Here is a 15356-nt window from a genome sequence, read left to right on the forward strand (position 1 = left end):
TTTTTCACTACAAATATAAGCCGGCCATCTTCCGCCCTCAGCTGCTCCACATAATTGCCCTTCTTCTAAACTTGAAGGTGTTGTAAACTCAGACATTGTAGGTACTTTGCCATTTGACCAGGTGGAAACATTGATTCGATCCTTGTGCAGGCCAAGCCAGACAGTTGGCGATTTAGCCTTTCTATAATTTTCTACAAAACCAGCATCATCTTCATCATACAAGGTGATGAGTGATCCACCCGTATCTGTACAATTCTTCAGAGAATCATTCCATTGCAGTTTTCCAGTTTCTCTAAAAGATCGTAGACGATTTGTTGTAAAAATAAACTGCAGAAATCCTGTTTAAAGGGAAGAGAGAGAAAAATCACGCACACACACAGATTCTTTATTTAGCTAATGTAATGCTATAAACAACATCCTGTAGCCTCAGTCTGAAAACAAATACAGTAGTTTGCGGCAATTTACTGTCACACTTCTCATAAAACTACTAAGTGTTTATCGTGTCCACACATCAATGAAACATAATCATGTTGTGCAGATGTGTTACATGATGTTAAAGTCAGAAAACAGCTGGAAGCATGTGAAAATACCCAGAAGAACTGTTGATAATAGGATCTAGCTTTAAGAATTATTCTAACCACTAGTCTGTAACACATGATTCACTAAACACACGACAGTATAGATGATTAAATTAATACAAAAATCAAAGTAATGAGTTTTTACCTGAATGCAGAACCAGTAAGAAAAGGATCATCATTGTTGATGTTAAGGTGACTTTCTTTCAATGAAAAGACTGAAGACAAATAAATGAAAAGCAGAGATGAGAAAATTAACTAATTAATAAAAAAAAACTCATAAAGAAATCAAGTTGCTGCAGGTTTAAAATTTACAAGGCACGTCATTCCTAATCTCTCATTGTTGATCATAACTGGTATATTTAATTTAATAAATTTAACAGAGTAATTCATCACTGAAACTTTTAGATCTTGAAGAATAATTCAAAATCTCTTACCTGCTGACTTCAGGGTTTGAGTAAAAGTGGACTGAATGTGGAGAAGTCTCAGGGTTTATATCCTCCTCTAGGGTGATGTAAGGCAGAGTGAAGACAACAGGTTCATCTGTGCATGTGTACATAGTAAAAATAATGACAGCATAAGATTAATAATTAACTGAAGATTATGGTGTGTGGCTAGTTGATTATTTAAATTATATTTAAACATTTTTTTGTAGAACATACAGTGTGCATCACCAACTTGCAAGAGTATCTTATTTTGTAGAATGATTTCAGTTATCCTCATACACTTTTTATTTATTTACTGAATGTGTCACAAGTAGTTTAGAGAAGATTGAAACTAAATCTCAATGTAGTAGTCACTTTATCACTAATTAAAAAAATCAACCATATTCAATCACAGGGGCGTACAAACCATCTTGGTGGGCCCCTACGTGGACTCGATCAATAGTTCTCATGAATACTTTTCCCCTGATTTAAAGCAAAGATAATAAATATGATCTTAGTTTCACCTCTAAGTGGCAAAATGGCTTCTTTGGCCATTGTCCTGGTTCATCTGGCAGAAACTCTTCTGCATTGCTCAGATTCTCACTGTCTTCCTGTTCCTCTTCTTTCCTCTCCACAACCTCCTCACCATCAGAGCAACCTTCACTTCCCATTTCTTCGCTTACATTTTCTATATGTTACTATTTGTAACAAGACCAGACCCCATACAAGCTATATACAACATTATTTTAATCTGATTATAGCATCATATACGATAGAAAAAACCTTAATGTGTTACTAAGAAATAAAATAACCTAACTGCCTACATGAGCTCATCTTGTCTCACATCTTCAGTGATCATTTGGACATGATGATGGATCTGCTGCTCCTGAGTCTGAAACTGAGGACCATGTGATTTGTGATGATACATCAACAAACCTGCAAGTCATGTTTTGTATGGTACCTTCTGTCTGACTGAAAACGTCTTCTACTCTGTGTCTTATGACATGCAGGATGGACATCTTTCTGATTCGTGTCCCTTATTCTCTAGTAATGGCACTGAATGAAGTAATTCAGTAATAATTCTAAAACCGCCATTTTTCCTGGTCTCTCCTGTTTAATTTTATTAACTAAAAAAATTATAGTAGATAATTTGTTATCATTACAGACTTTGGGCTCTGATGCATTCGGTTTTTTAGAGAAAATAATGCCAACAGCATCTTTACATTTGATATCAAGAATGTCATGATTTATATCATGACATGTAATCACATTTAAATCTTCAGGGTTTGATCGTCATACCCTCCCTCTTGACAGAAAAATGACATTAAATTATTGGAAGTGGGAATTCGTGTTCTAATGATTTGGATACATAAAACATAGTATTTCTAAAAGTATAAACCCAACAGGACAATTATAGTGCAGCACTGATAACCTGAATGTACGCATACCCACACTGTTCCTGTTCCTCTTTTTTAGTAACCCATGCAATAGTTCCTGGAAAATATATTTGCATTAATGGCATAAGCAAATCCCAAAAAACTTAATGTTTGACTGATATGCATAAAACACAAGTTCAGTTCATGAGGACGTTACACAGGCTTAAATCAACTCTTATTATATCAAATATACTGTATCTATCATTAGTGCTGCCCAGTCAATTACTGGAAAGATGTCTTGGTTTATAAGCTATATTAAGGACTTGTTTGTTAGTTAACTATATGATATCATGTCCAACTTGTCGCTATTTTAGCTGTCCTATTGTCAAACAATAGAATCTGACGAAACAATAGAAACAGATGACTGAGAAATGCTTTATTGATATTCCAGCTGCAATAAAATGCAATATGTATTAACAAAATATAGAAAAGCAAACAGATACTGGGGGGGGGTGGAAGTTAGCCACCGCACAGGCTAAATGAGCATTTGCTAGCTGCTGGAACTGGTTCCAGGTCAGTGAGCAGGTGCTACTTGCAGTTCACATGGAAAGGAGACAAATAAGCAAGTAGGTGACAGTAGCAGAGCAGAGGCCAACTTTATCACAAGGATACTCTAGCATTATAGTATTAACAAACTGTTTTTGTACATCATAATAAATATGTACAAATGTGTACAGCATTAAAAATATGATGGCATTTTTGCTAGTCTGGTTAGAAATTGCTGACCAAAAAAGTATAATTTTAGCACATGAATATGTCATATTATGAAAATAAAGGCTTATCTAGTCAAAGTTCACCAGTGTGAAACATAGTTATTGTATCATACTGCTGTAATTACACCTTTATTTGTTTATTATTCAAATTACTGAATGAGGAGTGCAGCCACCTGGCATGTACTTCAGCTATGAAAGGTACCAAAAAGGTGAATATGCAAATTAAACTTGAAATTTATTTTTGGTAAATATTTCCGTTTTGACCCTGTTGAAGGATTTAAGAAGTAATTTTGCTCCTCCCAGAGATCTCTATTATCATTTCTAGATACTTTTTCATGTATTTCTTTGGGACAAAATTGGCTAATTTCCTCTCTTTGTTCAGACTTCTGATCAACTAACCATTTACTTGTCTTGTATTTTATGTGATCAAAAGCTAAAAATTTTTTCTGTGCAATATGCCTGTTACATCACATCAATCACATTTAAAATGAGACGGCAACCTAAAAAGATACTAGTTGCATTAAATTATTTGGATTGTTTAACTAGAGTCAAATAGACTTTTTTTCCAACCAAAATTGATCCTTTTATGTCTTATACAAAGTTAAACGTTTCAATGCTTAAGAAAAGGCAAAAGAGAAAGTGAGGAGTATGAGAAATGTAATGTGAATTATCATTAAATTGAACTTGTTTTCTCTGCTTAAAGAACAGGAAGTCTAAAAAAAAACCTGTGGTAAATTGTCCTGGCTAAACTTTGCAACACAGTGTGTGCAGGTGCTTTGATCGCAACATACATCCACAACTATTTTACACAGAGATGCACTTATTTACCTTCATGTGCTCTCATTTGAATTTCAAATCATATCTCGGTTCTTGCAAATGTGTCTGGCTCTCCCTGGTTTATAGCACACATCATGAATGTAGATTTTTCTACATCATGTGAAAGCCTACAGTAGCTTAAAGGACAGCACATTTGAACACAGTGTCTTCACAGTATGCCACGAACAGGCAGAAGTAGGGTTACAAATATGGAATACAATCACACATGATGCCATCACTGTATCTCAAGTAAAATATTTTAACTATACATGTTAGAAGTGGGGTTTAGACACATGTATATTTAAACAGCAACAACAAAACATAAAGAGTTTGTATTACTCAATACCGAAACATGATGGAAACTGTCTGAAACGTCACCCATATCTGCTTGTTTACTTTACAACATGTTATCAAATACATCAAGCCCCCAGATTTACTTCCACATCACACTGTAGCTGAATCACTCCGTGCGGCTGACCCAGCACCAAGTGTCATGATGGAAAGGGCACGCGTTACCTCACATCACTGCAATTTCAGCTCTGTAATATACAGTAAATCTACTTCACTGGACAGCCCTCCTCAATGATTCAAGCCCTGTTCATTCAGAGGGAAGTTTTTGTTTAGCGCATGCTGTGCATCCTGAGGTCTGACATGGTGATATAAAAACACTGTTGGGTTCAGCAGCATTTCCTTAAACACAGGGATTTGATAGCAATAACTTTGCAATAAACCTCAGGCTGCTGAATGAAGTAAAGTGGATTCTTCTATTATAAAGACATTTTACTACACCATATATTATAAATAGATAGATGCTGATTTTTTGAGCCTTCAGCTTTAATAAGAACAGTTTTTCCTTTTACCACTATCAGGCGTTTGATTAAATACATGTATAAAATAAACCAAAGCTAATTAGAATAGTAGACCAAACTAATGTTTATGGTTAATATGAAAGGGATATTAAGAACCCCACTGATCTCTTTCTGGTCAAAGGTAAATGTTGAGGATGAAGAAATACAACCATGGAGGAATATGGCATCAGATTAACACTACCTCAAAAGGTTGGTCATATTAACAGTTTTCACAATTTCAACACATATTTAACTAAATGAGGGGTCTAGAAAGGACTATGTTTTAAAGTTATCATGCTGTTATTGGGGACAGATATGTACATCATGTAAAGACTCTGATCGGTCTGTCACATTTTAAAACCAACTATTCCCAAAAACAGAATCCTAAAAAGTACTGACCCTACAAGTGGTGGAAAGGAACATGTGATTCATTGGTATTTCCACACTGAAGAAGCTAGCTTTCTCTCAACTAGCCATAATTTCTCATTAGGATGAAGGATAGAGAGAAATTGTTCTTATATGCTTTGCTTTCAAGTGTTTGCACAAATGAAACATCTATTCGACATCAACAATAACTTTGTGAGTTACTTTCATTTAAAACAAACAACACTTAAGTTTAAATACAAACTAAAATTTGTATATATTCTGGTAACATCCTTTTTGTAGGGAACTGGATACCATGGCAACATATGTCATTATAAGTTAAATTGGCCTGATAAACAAATTCCCTAAGAAATAAAATATGGGAGAACAATGGTCTCTTAAACATACACAGAAATGATTTTATATAGATCCCAACAGTCACCTGCTCCCTTTTAAATCTACAAACACTGTAATTTTCAAAAATGTAAAAATAAATATTTAGTACAGCAGAGCAAAGGGCAAAACAAGGTATGATTTCAAAGCAGTTGACCTTTAGGCTAAACAGCATTTCACAGCCTTTAGCAATCATTTAAACTCAGATCTTTATGTACTGTACAAGTACAGTTTTTTTAGCTGGATAAAAAGTTGATCATAGGGTATTTCATTATAACTGGAGAAGATACCATTTCAGGAGAGCAGAAAAAAATGTGGCTATTCAATCAAGTTCTGAATCAGACTCTTGATTGATATTGTTAAGTAAGACTCCACAGACTGTGTGACAGAAATTAAGTCAATAACTAAATCTGATGATTCATGCTGTCAGAGGTTCACTGTGCAAATAAATCTGCAATACAGAGTCTCACAATGCGATCCATTTGCAAACTCCACATGCAGATGTAAGGCCACAGTGACCCTGAGTTCTGACTGAATAGTGGGGAAAGCAGTTAAATAAAGAGATATGTCAACTTGACTCAACAGCAGGTAAAACTATTTTACCCACATACGTGCTGTGAGACCTTTAACCAGCTCTGTGGCTTGTTTTTGAGGTATGTGTATGAGCATATGAGGCAGCAATGGCTGGAAGTTCTTGGTTGCAAGCCAGTCTCTTCTGGCACTGGAACAAGAAGCAATTTAAGCTGTCCAAAGAGCATGTGCTGTGCTTGATAATTAAATCCCTTTGTCAGTTTCAGAATTAGTTTGAATAATTTAAAAAAAAGTTAGTTTAATTGCTGTAGAGCACATAATGTAAGAAATATGATGTGGAAATCAGTGTTATGTAAATGGTCCGTCAAGGAAGACGGACGATACAAGCAGCTTATACTTAACAAAGGCCGTTTATGTGTTCATATTGACGGAGGTTTACAGTGACATACAGGCAGACAGAAAACAGTTTGTAGAAACAGCTGCTATCAGCATGCACACTTGCTGGCTTTTGAATCACTTTCTGCATGGGTTGAAGTTCTAGACTAAAAACTCAGGGACTTAAACAAAGTATCACAACTGCTCTGCATTTTTAAAATAAGTATAGCTTTTGAATATTTGCTGCCTTCCACTGTCATTATGGCAGTCTTTATTATTTTGACTTTTTGGTGATAAGAGCATTTTTCTCAGTTTACCACGTTCTAGCAGTGGGCTAATATAAGAACTGAGTCTAAAAGAAAAGAAAAATCAAGAAATCTAAACGTGTCCAGCAATTTAATTAATCTTGAAGTAACTTCTCTAAAGAATTAGCATATCTCAGCTGTTCATACCAAGCCTGGCAGCCCAACTTATAGCAACTGTCTTAGCATCAAGGATGGCCACAAACATACCAGGACTTGCTCTTTAGTGGAGTGGCTCCTGACATGGTGAGACGAGTTCCAATTTCAGTTTCAGACAATAGCAACAATGGAGTAGATCATGATAATGCAAATTTCTCAGAAAGAGACATGAAAAGCAGTAGTGTGACAGATAGCAGTGGTTTGTGCAATTATTTAATACAACGCAGCTTCTTATTCTTCTTTGTTACTTTCGCTGGTCACACATGAGCTGTTTTGTGCAACACTGCCCCTCCAGTTTGCAGTGGTACTGCTCCGTTTGCTCCGTCTGGGTACCCATCCACAAGCTCTCTAAAAAGGACTGAAATACCAATGAAATTTTTGCTTGGATAAATCTTCTGTCCATCGTCTCTAGCTGGTCCAGAATGCAGCTGCTCATCTGCAGACTGGTACAAAACAGAGGGAGCACATAACACCCGTTGTTGTCTTAATTGTTTTTAATTTGTAATTCACTTTACTTTGTTTTAGATGTGTTGTCGTTTGTAAAACCCTTTGGGCAGCATGACCTGTTGGAAATGTGCTATATAACCTGACTTTACCTTAACGATGAAGAGGGCTCGTTTCATATATGTGTATTCAACAGAACATAAAAGAGGTTTGAGTGCAAAGCATTGAAATGGCACAAAAAAAGCCGATGTGTAGAGTACGTCATTTGTTCCGGGATTTCTTCCAGTAATACGATAAACATTACAGTGAGAAGCAAACAATAACATCAATAAGGATAGCACATCAGTTAGCGTGAGTGCACACATATATTCATGTCTGAATAGCACATTCCACACAGTCTTTGAGGACTTTGTTAACTTTGCTACCAAACATCGACTAGTAGTAGTGAAACAAATTACCCACTTGATGTCGATTACCCCAACATTTGTTATTCTTTTTCCTACCCCTTAAAAAAAATGAATGGTGACCACATTTCTGTAGCACTTTTCTAGTCGCGATCATAGTGTGACAATATTCTCTTATTTACACACACACACACACGTTCAGCATTTCTTAGTTTATGCAGCGATACAGGCTAAGAAACGCACCGGTAAGAGTTCCAGTTTGGAGACAGCTTCTTGTCTGAGGACATCTCAACATGTGGTCTGGAGAGACTGGAGATCAAACCCTCGGCCACTTGATGGGAGGGTGACGAAATTTTCCCTCAGCTTAGCTGCCCCATATCATAGCATGATATAAAGTAGTAATTCATCACTTTCTCAATGATTTATCTTATTTTCTAACCTTTAATTGTATAATTATATATAATTATATTATTATTTATTTAGAATTATATAATTAAATCATGTTAAATTCATCATAAGAATTAGATAATTTACTAAATAGAACCTACATTCTTAACATGCTCTATTATTTATGGATCACATAATTTCAAACTGAAAAATGAAGAACCTGCCTTAGGTTTGTGTAGTTAAATTAAGTCAGTAACTTGAATCATTCACATGAAACAGAAGCATAATCAAATAACAGCAGATGTAATTGTGTAAATGTGTAACTTTAGTTACCAGTGCTGGCTTTCTATTAACCCATCGCCTGCTTCTTTCTGAGCCTGCTCAGCCTTGTCCATGTGTGATTGTATATTGGAATAACCATTGGAATAAACAGAGCTCCACTTGCAATGTGTAATATTTCTCCTTTTTAAATCTATACCAGGAGGTCGAGAACATATCAAGGAATCCTTCAATATAAATATTGCATGAAGCTTATTGGAGACATCCCTGCTATGCATGATGTACCCTTCTACCCTGATGAATGAGGCAAAAACAAAACAAAAACTATCTTGAGTACTGGAATTAATATATTGATGTATTGCATAATGCAGTATAGTGTAGAACATTAATTAAAATACACCTAGAAAATGTGAAGTTATGTTAATTTCAAGGCAACAAGCTAATGTGAAAAGTTATGTTTTAATCCATTTTAGAGAATTCTGAGTCCTCCCAGCCTCCCCAGCCTATTAAACTTTTACTAAAAATTAATGAAATCCTAACAGGAGCCCAGTGTCATGTGGAAACAATAGAAACATTAAGTTTGACTTCCCTGTTATTTAGTTTCTTTTCTGGCAGTTCCTTTACCTCCAGTGAGGCAGTGACTCAGTTTCTATAAAAACTGTGTTTTCAACCCAACGGGGAAGTTTAGAGAGGGAGGAGGAAAAAGAGGTGAGGAGGAGGTTGGAGGTTCATCCATGCATTGCGCAATAATCACATAATTACAACATTACAGTTGGGTGGTTTTATTTTGAATTTGAGTTTTTGGTCATCTATTTTTCTGCATTCTCGAACACACCATCAGAAGGACTTGCTTAACTTTAAATGAGGCTTTCAAGGTTATGCAAGTTGAAGCAAACACTGGAAACAAATAACAGCTTAATACAAAAAATAAAAATGTAATTAAATCTTTATTGTTTAATTTTCTGTTTATTATAATTCATAAAATGTCATTTTTCTATTTCTATGTCCTCATCTTACCAAAGAACTTGATGACAATGAATTACCCCATGAGGATTCGTTTATGTAAATTTACTCTCTTGAAAGTTTGATCTTCCAAAAGTTCCCTTGTGTTTTGAGAGTCATAAAAAGTCACTAAAGATGGCAGCGGCTTTTCCCTGAGGAGACGTGTCAAGGTTGAAATCAACAAGTGCTACAGACAACAAGCGTGGAAGATAAAAGGGACTGTGCTCCTGGAGTGAAAAGAGAGAAGAAGGTGAAAGAAGTAGAATGAAGCAAGACTTTCGGAGAAGGAAATCAGATGGCAGATTTCGGGGAAAATATCAGAAAACGAGATTATAAAGAGACACAAATGGAAAATGTAAAAAAAAAAAAAAAAGCAGAGTTGAAAACAATGAGGTGGAAGAGATGATTGCTGTAAGAAAGAACAATGGGGATGTAAATGATAGAGAAAGAACAGAGTGAAATACAAGGAATCTTAAAAGGAAACTTGAAGCACCATTTGGATTAAATATGACAGGAGAAGGTGTGCATTGCTCTTCTATATAAAGAAATAATAACAGCAATTAACAAAACTGCTATATTGAACTTTTATCCCCAATTCAGGGACCAATCTGCATTTTTTTTTCTTTTGTTTTGTTTTTCATTTTCTTCTTTTCATTTGCAGGCAAAAGATTTTTATTTCCAGACTTTATGATGATGCACTGCAGTTTATCAAAACAACAGAAAGATCTTCAAGTCAGTAATAGCAACTTCTTCTCCTGTAATACAAACACAGATCCAAGTACTGCATGAAACTGTTGTGTTCTTTAGTTTAGTTTTATTTATAGAGTGAAAGTTAAGTTTTCAACGCTTCAGCAGCTACAGATTTAACTTATTTTAATCATAAATGTCATAAATCCTCTTCTCTCCCATTAAATGTAAAACCAGTCATGACATGCACTATAAAGTACTGCACATGTACACATTTACTTACTTTTAATTGCACCACTGTTTCCAAACCCAGCTGTAAAAGGAATTAACTAGAGAAAATATATGTTAATTTTACACTGTATTTAAAACATTAGAACAATTTTACAGTATGCACAATAGTTTTACTTTCCTCCTGATAATTTGATTCAAAGCAAAACTCTCTTTTAATATAACTGCTGTATAGATATTATACTACATTTATCTGGCAACCATAAAGTTTTCACTCATTTAAATTTTCTGTGGAAGCAAATCTCAATATCATGGTCCATGGCTACAGTTATTAACCTCTCTCTCCCTCTCTCTCTCTCTATATATATATGTGTGTGTATGTGTGTGTGTGTGTGCACAATATAAAATATTTGCTTAAACTCTGTATCATTGAATGTTGCATTGATGAGTAACTTGAAAATCCTTCAGTATATGATGTTGCGCTCAGGTGTATTTACAAAAGCTGCTTTGTAGCCTGGACTTGGACTTTCCACCTGTGCATGCTATTTAGCTGTAAAACATCAACAAAAGCAGAAGTTCTTCTGAGTTTAATGCAGGTGTCAATAATACACCTTTGCTTGTCCTTTATCAAGTCATCTGTACAGTATCATAAGACGCTACCATTTATTGCTATCACAGCAGGGATTGCTATCTTTTGTCATACTGAATTTGCTCATGATGATTTTGCAGATAACAGGTGTTTTAACTATGACGGTACGCTCTCAATGCAAATGTAATGAAGGACCTGCTGGAAAGCTTATTTATAGATTGTAAAAGAAGCTAATTCAGTTCCCTTCTGGTGCAGGTCAACTGTATTATTTCATTTACCCAGATCTTTTTGAACGTGAACACCTTGGTTGTGAAGAATGTGCGAGGACTATCCTACATGCACCTCATGTAATCTTCATCATTTGTGATTTTGTAATTCTGATGGTGAGGCCTTTTCTGGCAGAAGAAAAAAAAGGAAAAAGCACAAATTTCACAGCTTTCATCGTCTCTCTGTCGCTCTATCACTTCTCTAATTTTTGTTTTCTGACAGCATCCTCTTTTCTCTGCTTTCCCTTAATCTCCCTCCATGCCTTTGTTGATTTCTGCCTTCCTATTTTCCAAACCTTTAACTTTCCTTTGACATAAAATCCTACTGAGGGGGCCGGTCTGGTGAAATGAAATGAGATTTGATTTTTAACTTTAATTGATTTACTTCAGCTGAGATGGTCACAGTGAATGGCTGTGCTAAATAACTTGCGTATCGAACAGAAATTCTCTCTGGCTGTGAAATCAATGGCAGAGGGCTTGTTCCAGTAAGTGTTTGCATCAGCATTAAATGGATGATTTTTGCCTTCTTTTTCCATGTTTTTTGGTCACACTTCTTTTCTGTGTGTTTTAAAAGCTACCTATGTTACTTTCCATCTGCCTTCCTAGTTCATTTAACCTCTCGTGCTTGCCTTTTGTCATAAGAGTCACATCCTTTTTTTTTTTTAAAGCAGGGTTAGAAAAGATCTGCACTCCTGTTGCTGCTACTCTCTGTGTTAAGGGCTGGATGATCCCACTACGGTGAAAGCAATACTCTCACCTACATAGCTCTAGGGTCTGTATCCACTCTGAACGGTCGTATAATCCTCTCAGAATGAAACTCTTGCTCTCTATCTTTGTCATCGTTACTCTACAAATGCAACAGAGACTATATCATTCTTTTTTTTTATCTCTAGCTTTCATCTATTCTAATCTTATTCACCTGTCTCACACCCTGTGTAGCTTTAGGTTCCACTTCTATGCTTTGCCATTTAAGATGTGCCAGTGATCCAGGAAAAGTGCTGCATAGATATTGTTTTTCTGGAAACTGAACTGCAGCGCTGCACCCGTTCTGCTAGTCTGGGATGTGTTTTCTTCCACACAACTAGACCAGAACTGAATTTAATCATGTTCTTTTTATTTAATGTAAAAAAATTAATTGCTGAATCGTATTATTTCTTCAGCTTACATTAGATCTGTAACAGATATGAACAATTATCATCCTATGAGTGCCCTCAACCCTCCTCTAAAGAATCTACATTGTTGGATATTTGATTAAAAGTTACAAAAAAAGATTTTACTCTTTTCTTGTCATTCATTTAGTCTTTTTATGTCCATTTATTATTTTTTTCTGTTGCTGTTTTGGGTCTTAATACCAGTGATGGTGGATCTTTATTACCAAGTACTAGCAAACTTTTACAACACAGTTTTTACTGTTATGCTTGTTAATATTTTAAACTTGAGTGTTTATTAAAAATCATTAAAAGTAGATTTTTATAATGGCAATGAAATTGAAGTACAAACATTTAACTAAAGCTGGATTTATACTCAGGAGGCATCTGCGTAAGGTCGGTTACGGCATCACCACCGTATGCTCCTCGTCAGTCCTCGGAGGCTTGACATGCACCTCTTCCAGACCCGATGTGCACCCCAGCCTGCAGCATGGCATTATAATAGTTTTAGCTCAGAACAACTAAAAACTGATTATAATTGTCCAGTGGATAAGTAGCAACAAACAAGCAAAAAAATAAAAAAAATCATTAACCCATGTCAGGCTGTTTTATTACATGAATGACACTTAAAGAGCCGACAGCTGCAGAACGTTTCTCCTCTTTTGTTTTCAATCCTGTGTCATACCCAGAACCAAGGATTTACAAGGATCAGGAGTCACTGGACTTCAGCTGCAATCACAATTACTTCAGTGTTACTACACACTGTTATCAGTGAGTGGAAAAGTCTGTCATTTGTTTCATTTTAAGTGCTTAAACAACAAAAATTGATTCATGTGATTTAAATTTATTTATCACAAAGTAATTCATTAATTTTTCAATTGCTCAACAGCCCTAATATGTAGGAGATCCCATTATAACTGAACTATAAATGGAGGAAGTTGATATGTAGCAGCTGAACATGGTGGCATATAAAAAGTCTGATATTTCCTTGAGGAGCTGATGAGGCTTTGAATACACTAAAATTAGAATTGCGTTTATCTGATGACCAGAATCATGTCCAAATAATTTCTAATGCTGTGTTTACAGGATTTGTAGATTGACTTTAAATAAACATGTTCACCATTTCAGCAGTAGTGTGATACAAAACTAAAACCAAATGTTTTGAGCTATGAAACATAAAAATGAGACACTAAATAACAATTTGGCAGTAATGAACATTTGTGCTCAAGTCAGTTGGGAGAATTAATATCCCCTCTGCACATTGATCATTCTCCCCATTAGCTTAACTTGTTAATATTTCATGCAATGTGGGTGTTTATCTGGCAACCAGATATTACAAGTTTAGGAAATTAATCTGCCTGCCAATTGTGTTCCTCAGGAAAATGACATTACTTCAAAGGAAGGCAGATAGTAGAGAAATATTTAGTTTGGCGTTTCCTGACGGTATGCTTGGATTTTTATATTTGAGATGAGTGTTTTTATTACAGTCAATTACTGTAACTTTTATTATCAACTAATCAGTCTTTGATCATGCTTCATGTTTCATTTTCCTAATTTCCTGTTCTCCAGAAATAAGGAAACTTTAGAAAATGGTGCCAAAAGGGTAACAAAGAATGTTGAGAACATTTTCAGCTTCATGTTTCCTTTAAAGCCCAGAGGGTGTGATGTATGCTGTGTATAAAATGTGTTGCAAATGACAAAATGTTTAGTTTATTTGTCTCGTTTATAAAAAAGTATATATTCTCTTTTTTTATTCTTAGGTGCATTAATCTATATCTACTACTGTGAGATGACCAGGGTCCCAAAGTTCTACATATCAAGGCTTTGTTTGACTTTAAAGCTGAGAGAAGGAAACATGACTGGCTATCCTTGAAATTGCTTTGTCAAAACCACTTCCATCTTTCTCTACCATCTGAATCGGTAAATGCTTGGTGCTTAGTCAGTTCTGCCATCTATCAGAGAGACGGAGAAGTTCTGAGCCGCTCTCTTGTATTGATATAAATTTGGAGAAATAAATCTAAATGTGGGATAGAGACTATTCCTTTTGCTTGTCCCTTTTGATGCCCTTCTTTCTGCTGAGTCATGTTCTGTTGTGCCACAGTCAATGCAGCTTAGAAAAGCACTGACAATAAATGGCGTAGCTGAATTCCTTGCTGGGGACCACAGGAAACAGCCGATTTTTAATTTTCTTTGAAAGATTAAAACCAGAATCTAATCTTGTCCCTCGCTATCAAATTAGCAATTAAAATTACAAACAATAATGTGGCTGGTTTCACTGTTCTCCATGCCTCCCTGGGGCAAAGTGGTCTAGCTTTTCCAAAGATTTTTAAATGTCACAGTCAAAGAAGTTGAAAAAGACCATTACCAGTGACATTTTATTGTGCATGTGTGTGGTTTTGGAGCATACAAACCAGCATATATTAAGAATAAATAGCACTTTCCCCAATGCAAATACTGGGCCTCAGGTTGTTTGAGATTAGTGCTTGTTCATCACTTGTTTTATAAACCACTTCGTTTGCTGCAGCATTCTATTTTGACTCCAGTTTCACCCACAATCGGTGAAATTCCAGTACACAGGGACAGTAAAGGTGCTTTTTAATGTTTTCCTTTGCCTAAAACCAATGTTAAATCAGGATTAACGTATCTTTTACTTTTATGCAGGTTTGTACAAATGTATATCCCACTGCTAATGAAGAAAAATATTTATTCTTTTCCACAGATTTCTTCCTTTAATGTTGCTTTTTGGCACATTTTGAGTTAGAATTTGTTAATTGCTTAAAAATGCTCCTGACGCTAAGTTGGTTAGTGAAGTCATAATGTTGTTTCCGGACCTCATAAGATTAAGTCTGATTTGAGGAAGTGATATTATCCCAAAGGCACTGGTAGGAATTAAAAGGGTCTTTAACAAGTTGTGCCTCTGGACACAAAATAAATAAATAAATCCACCAGTCGCAGGTTTTATGGTCCCTTCTTTCCTCTGGATCTC

At 35.5% G+C, this 15356-nt stretch overlaps 1 long non-coding RNA gene across 1 annotated transcript; it reads right to left on the bottom strand.

Annotated features, from left to right (window-relative positions):
• Window positions 1-31: 31 nt before the first annotated feature.
• Window positions 32-1111, bottom strand: LOC121634823. Its single transcript, XR_006009303.1, has 3 exons — window positions 1013-1111; window positions 724-793; window positions 32-338 (listed from the first exon to the last, which is right to left on the bottom strand). It is a non-coding gene; the product is annotated as an uncharacterized LOC121634823 (long non-coding RNA).
• Window positions 1112-15356: the final 14245 nt, after the last annotated feature.

Source organism: Melanotaenia boesemani, chromosome 23 (assembly GCF_017639745.1).
Source record: "Melanotaenia boesemani isolate fMelBoe1 chromosome 23, fMelBoe1.pri, whole genome shotgun sequence".
Classification (NCBI taxonomy): domain Eukaryota; kingdom Metazoa; phylum Chordata; class Actinopteri; order Atheriniformes; family Melanotaeniidae; genus Melanotaenia; species Melanotaenia boesemani.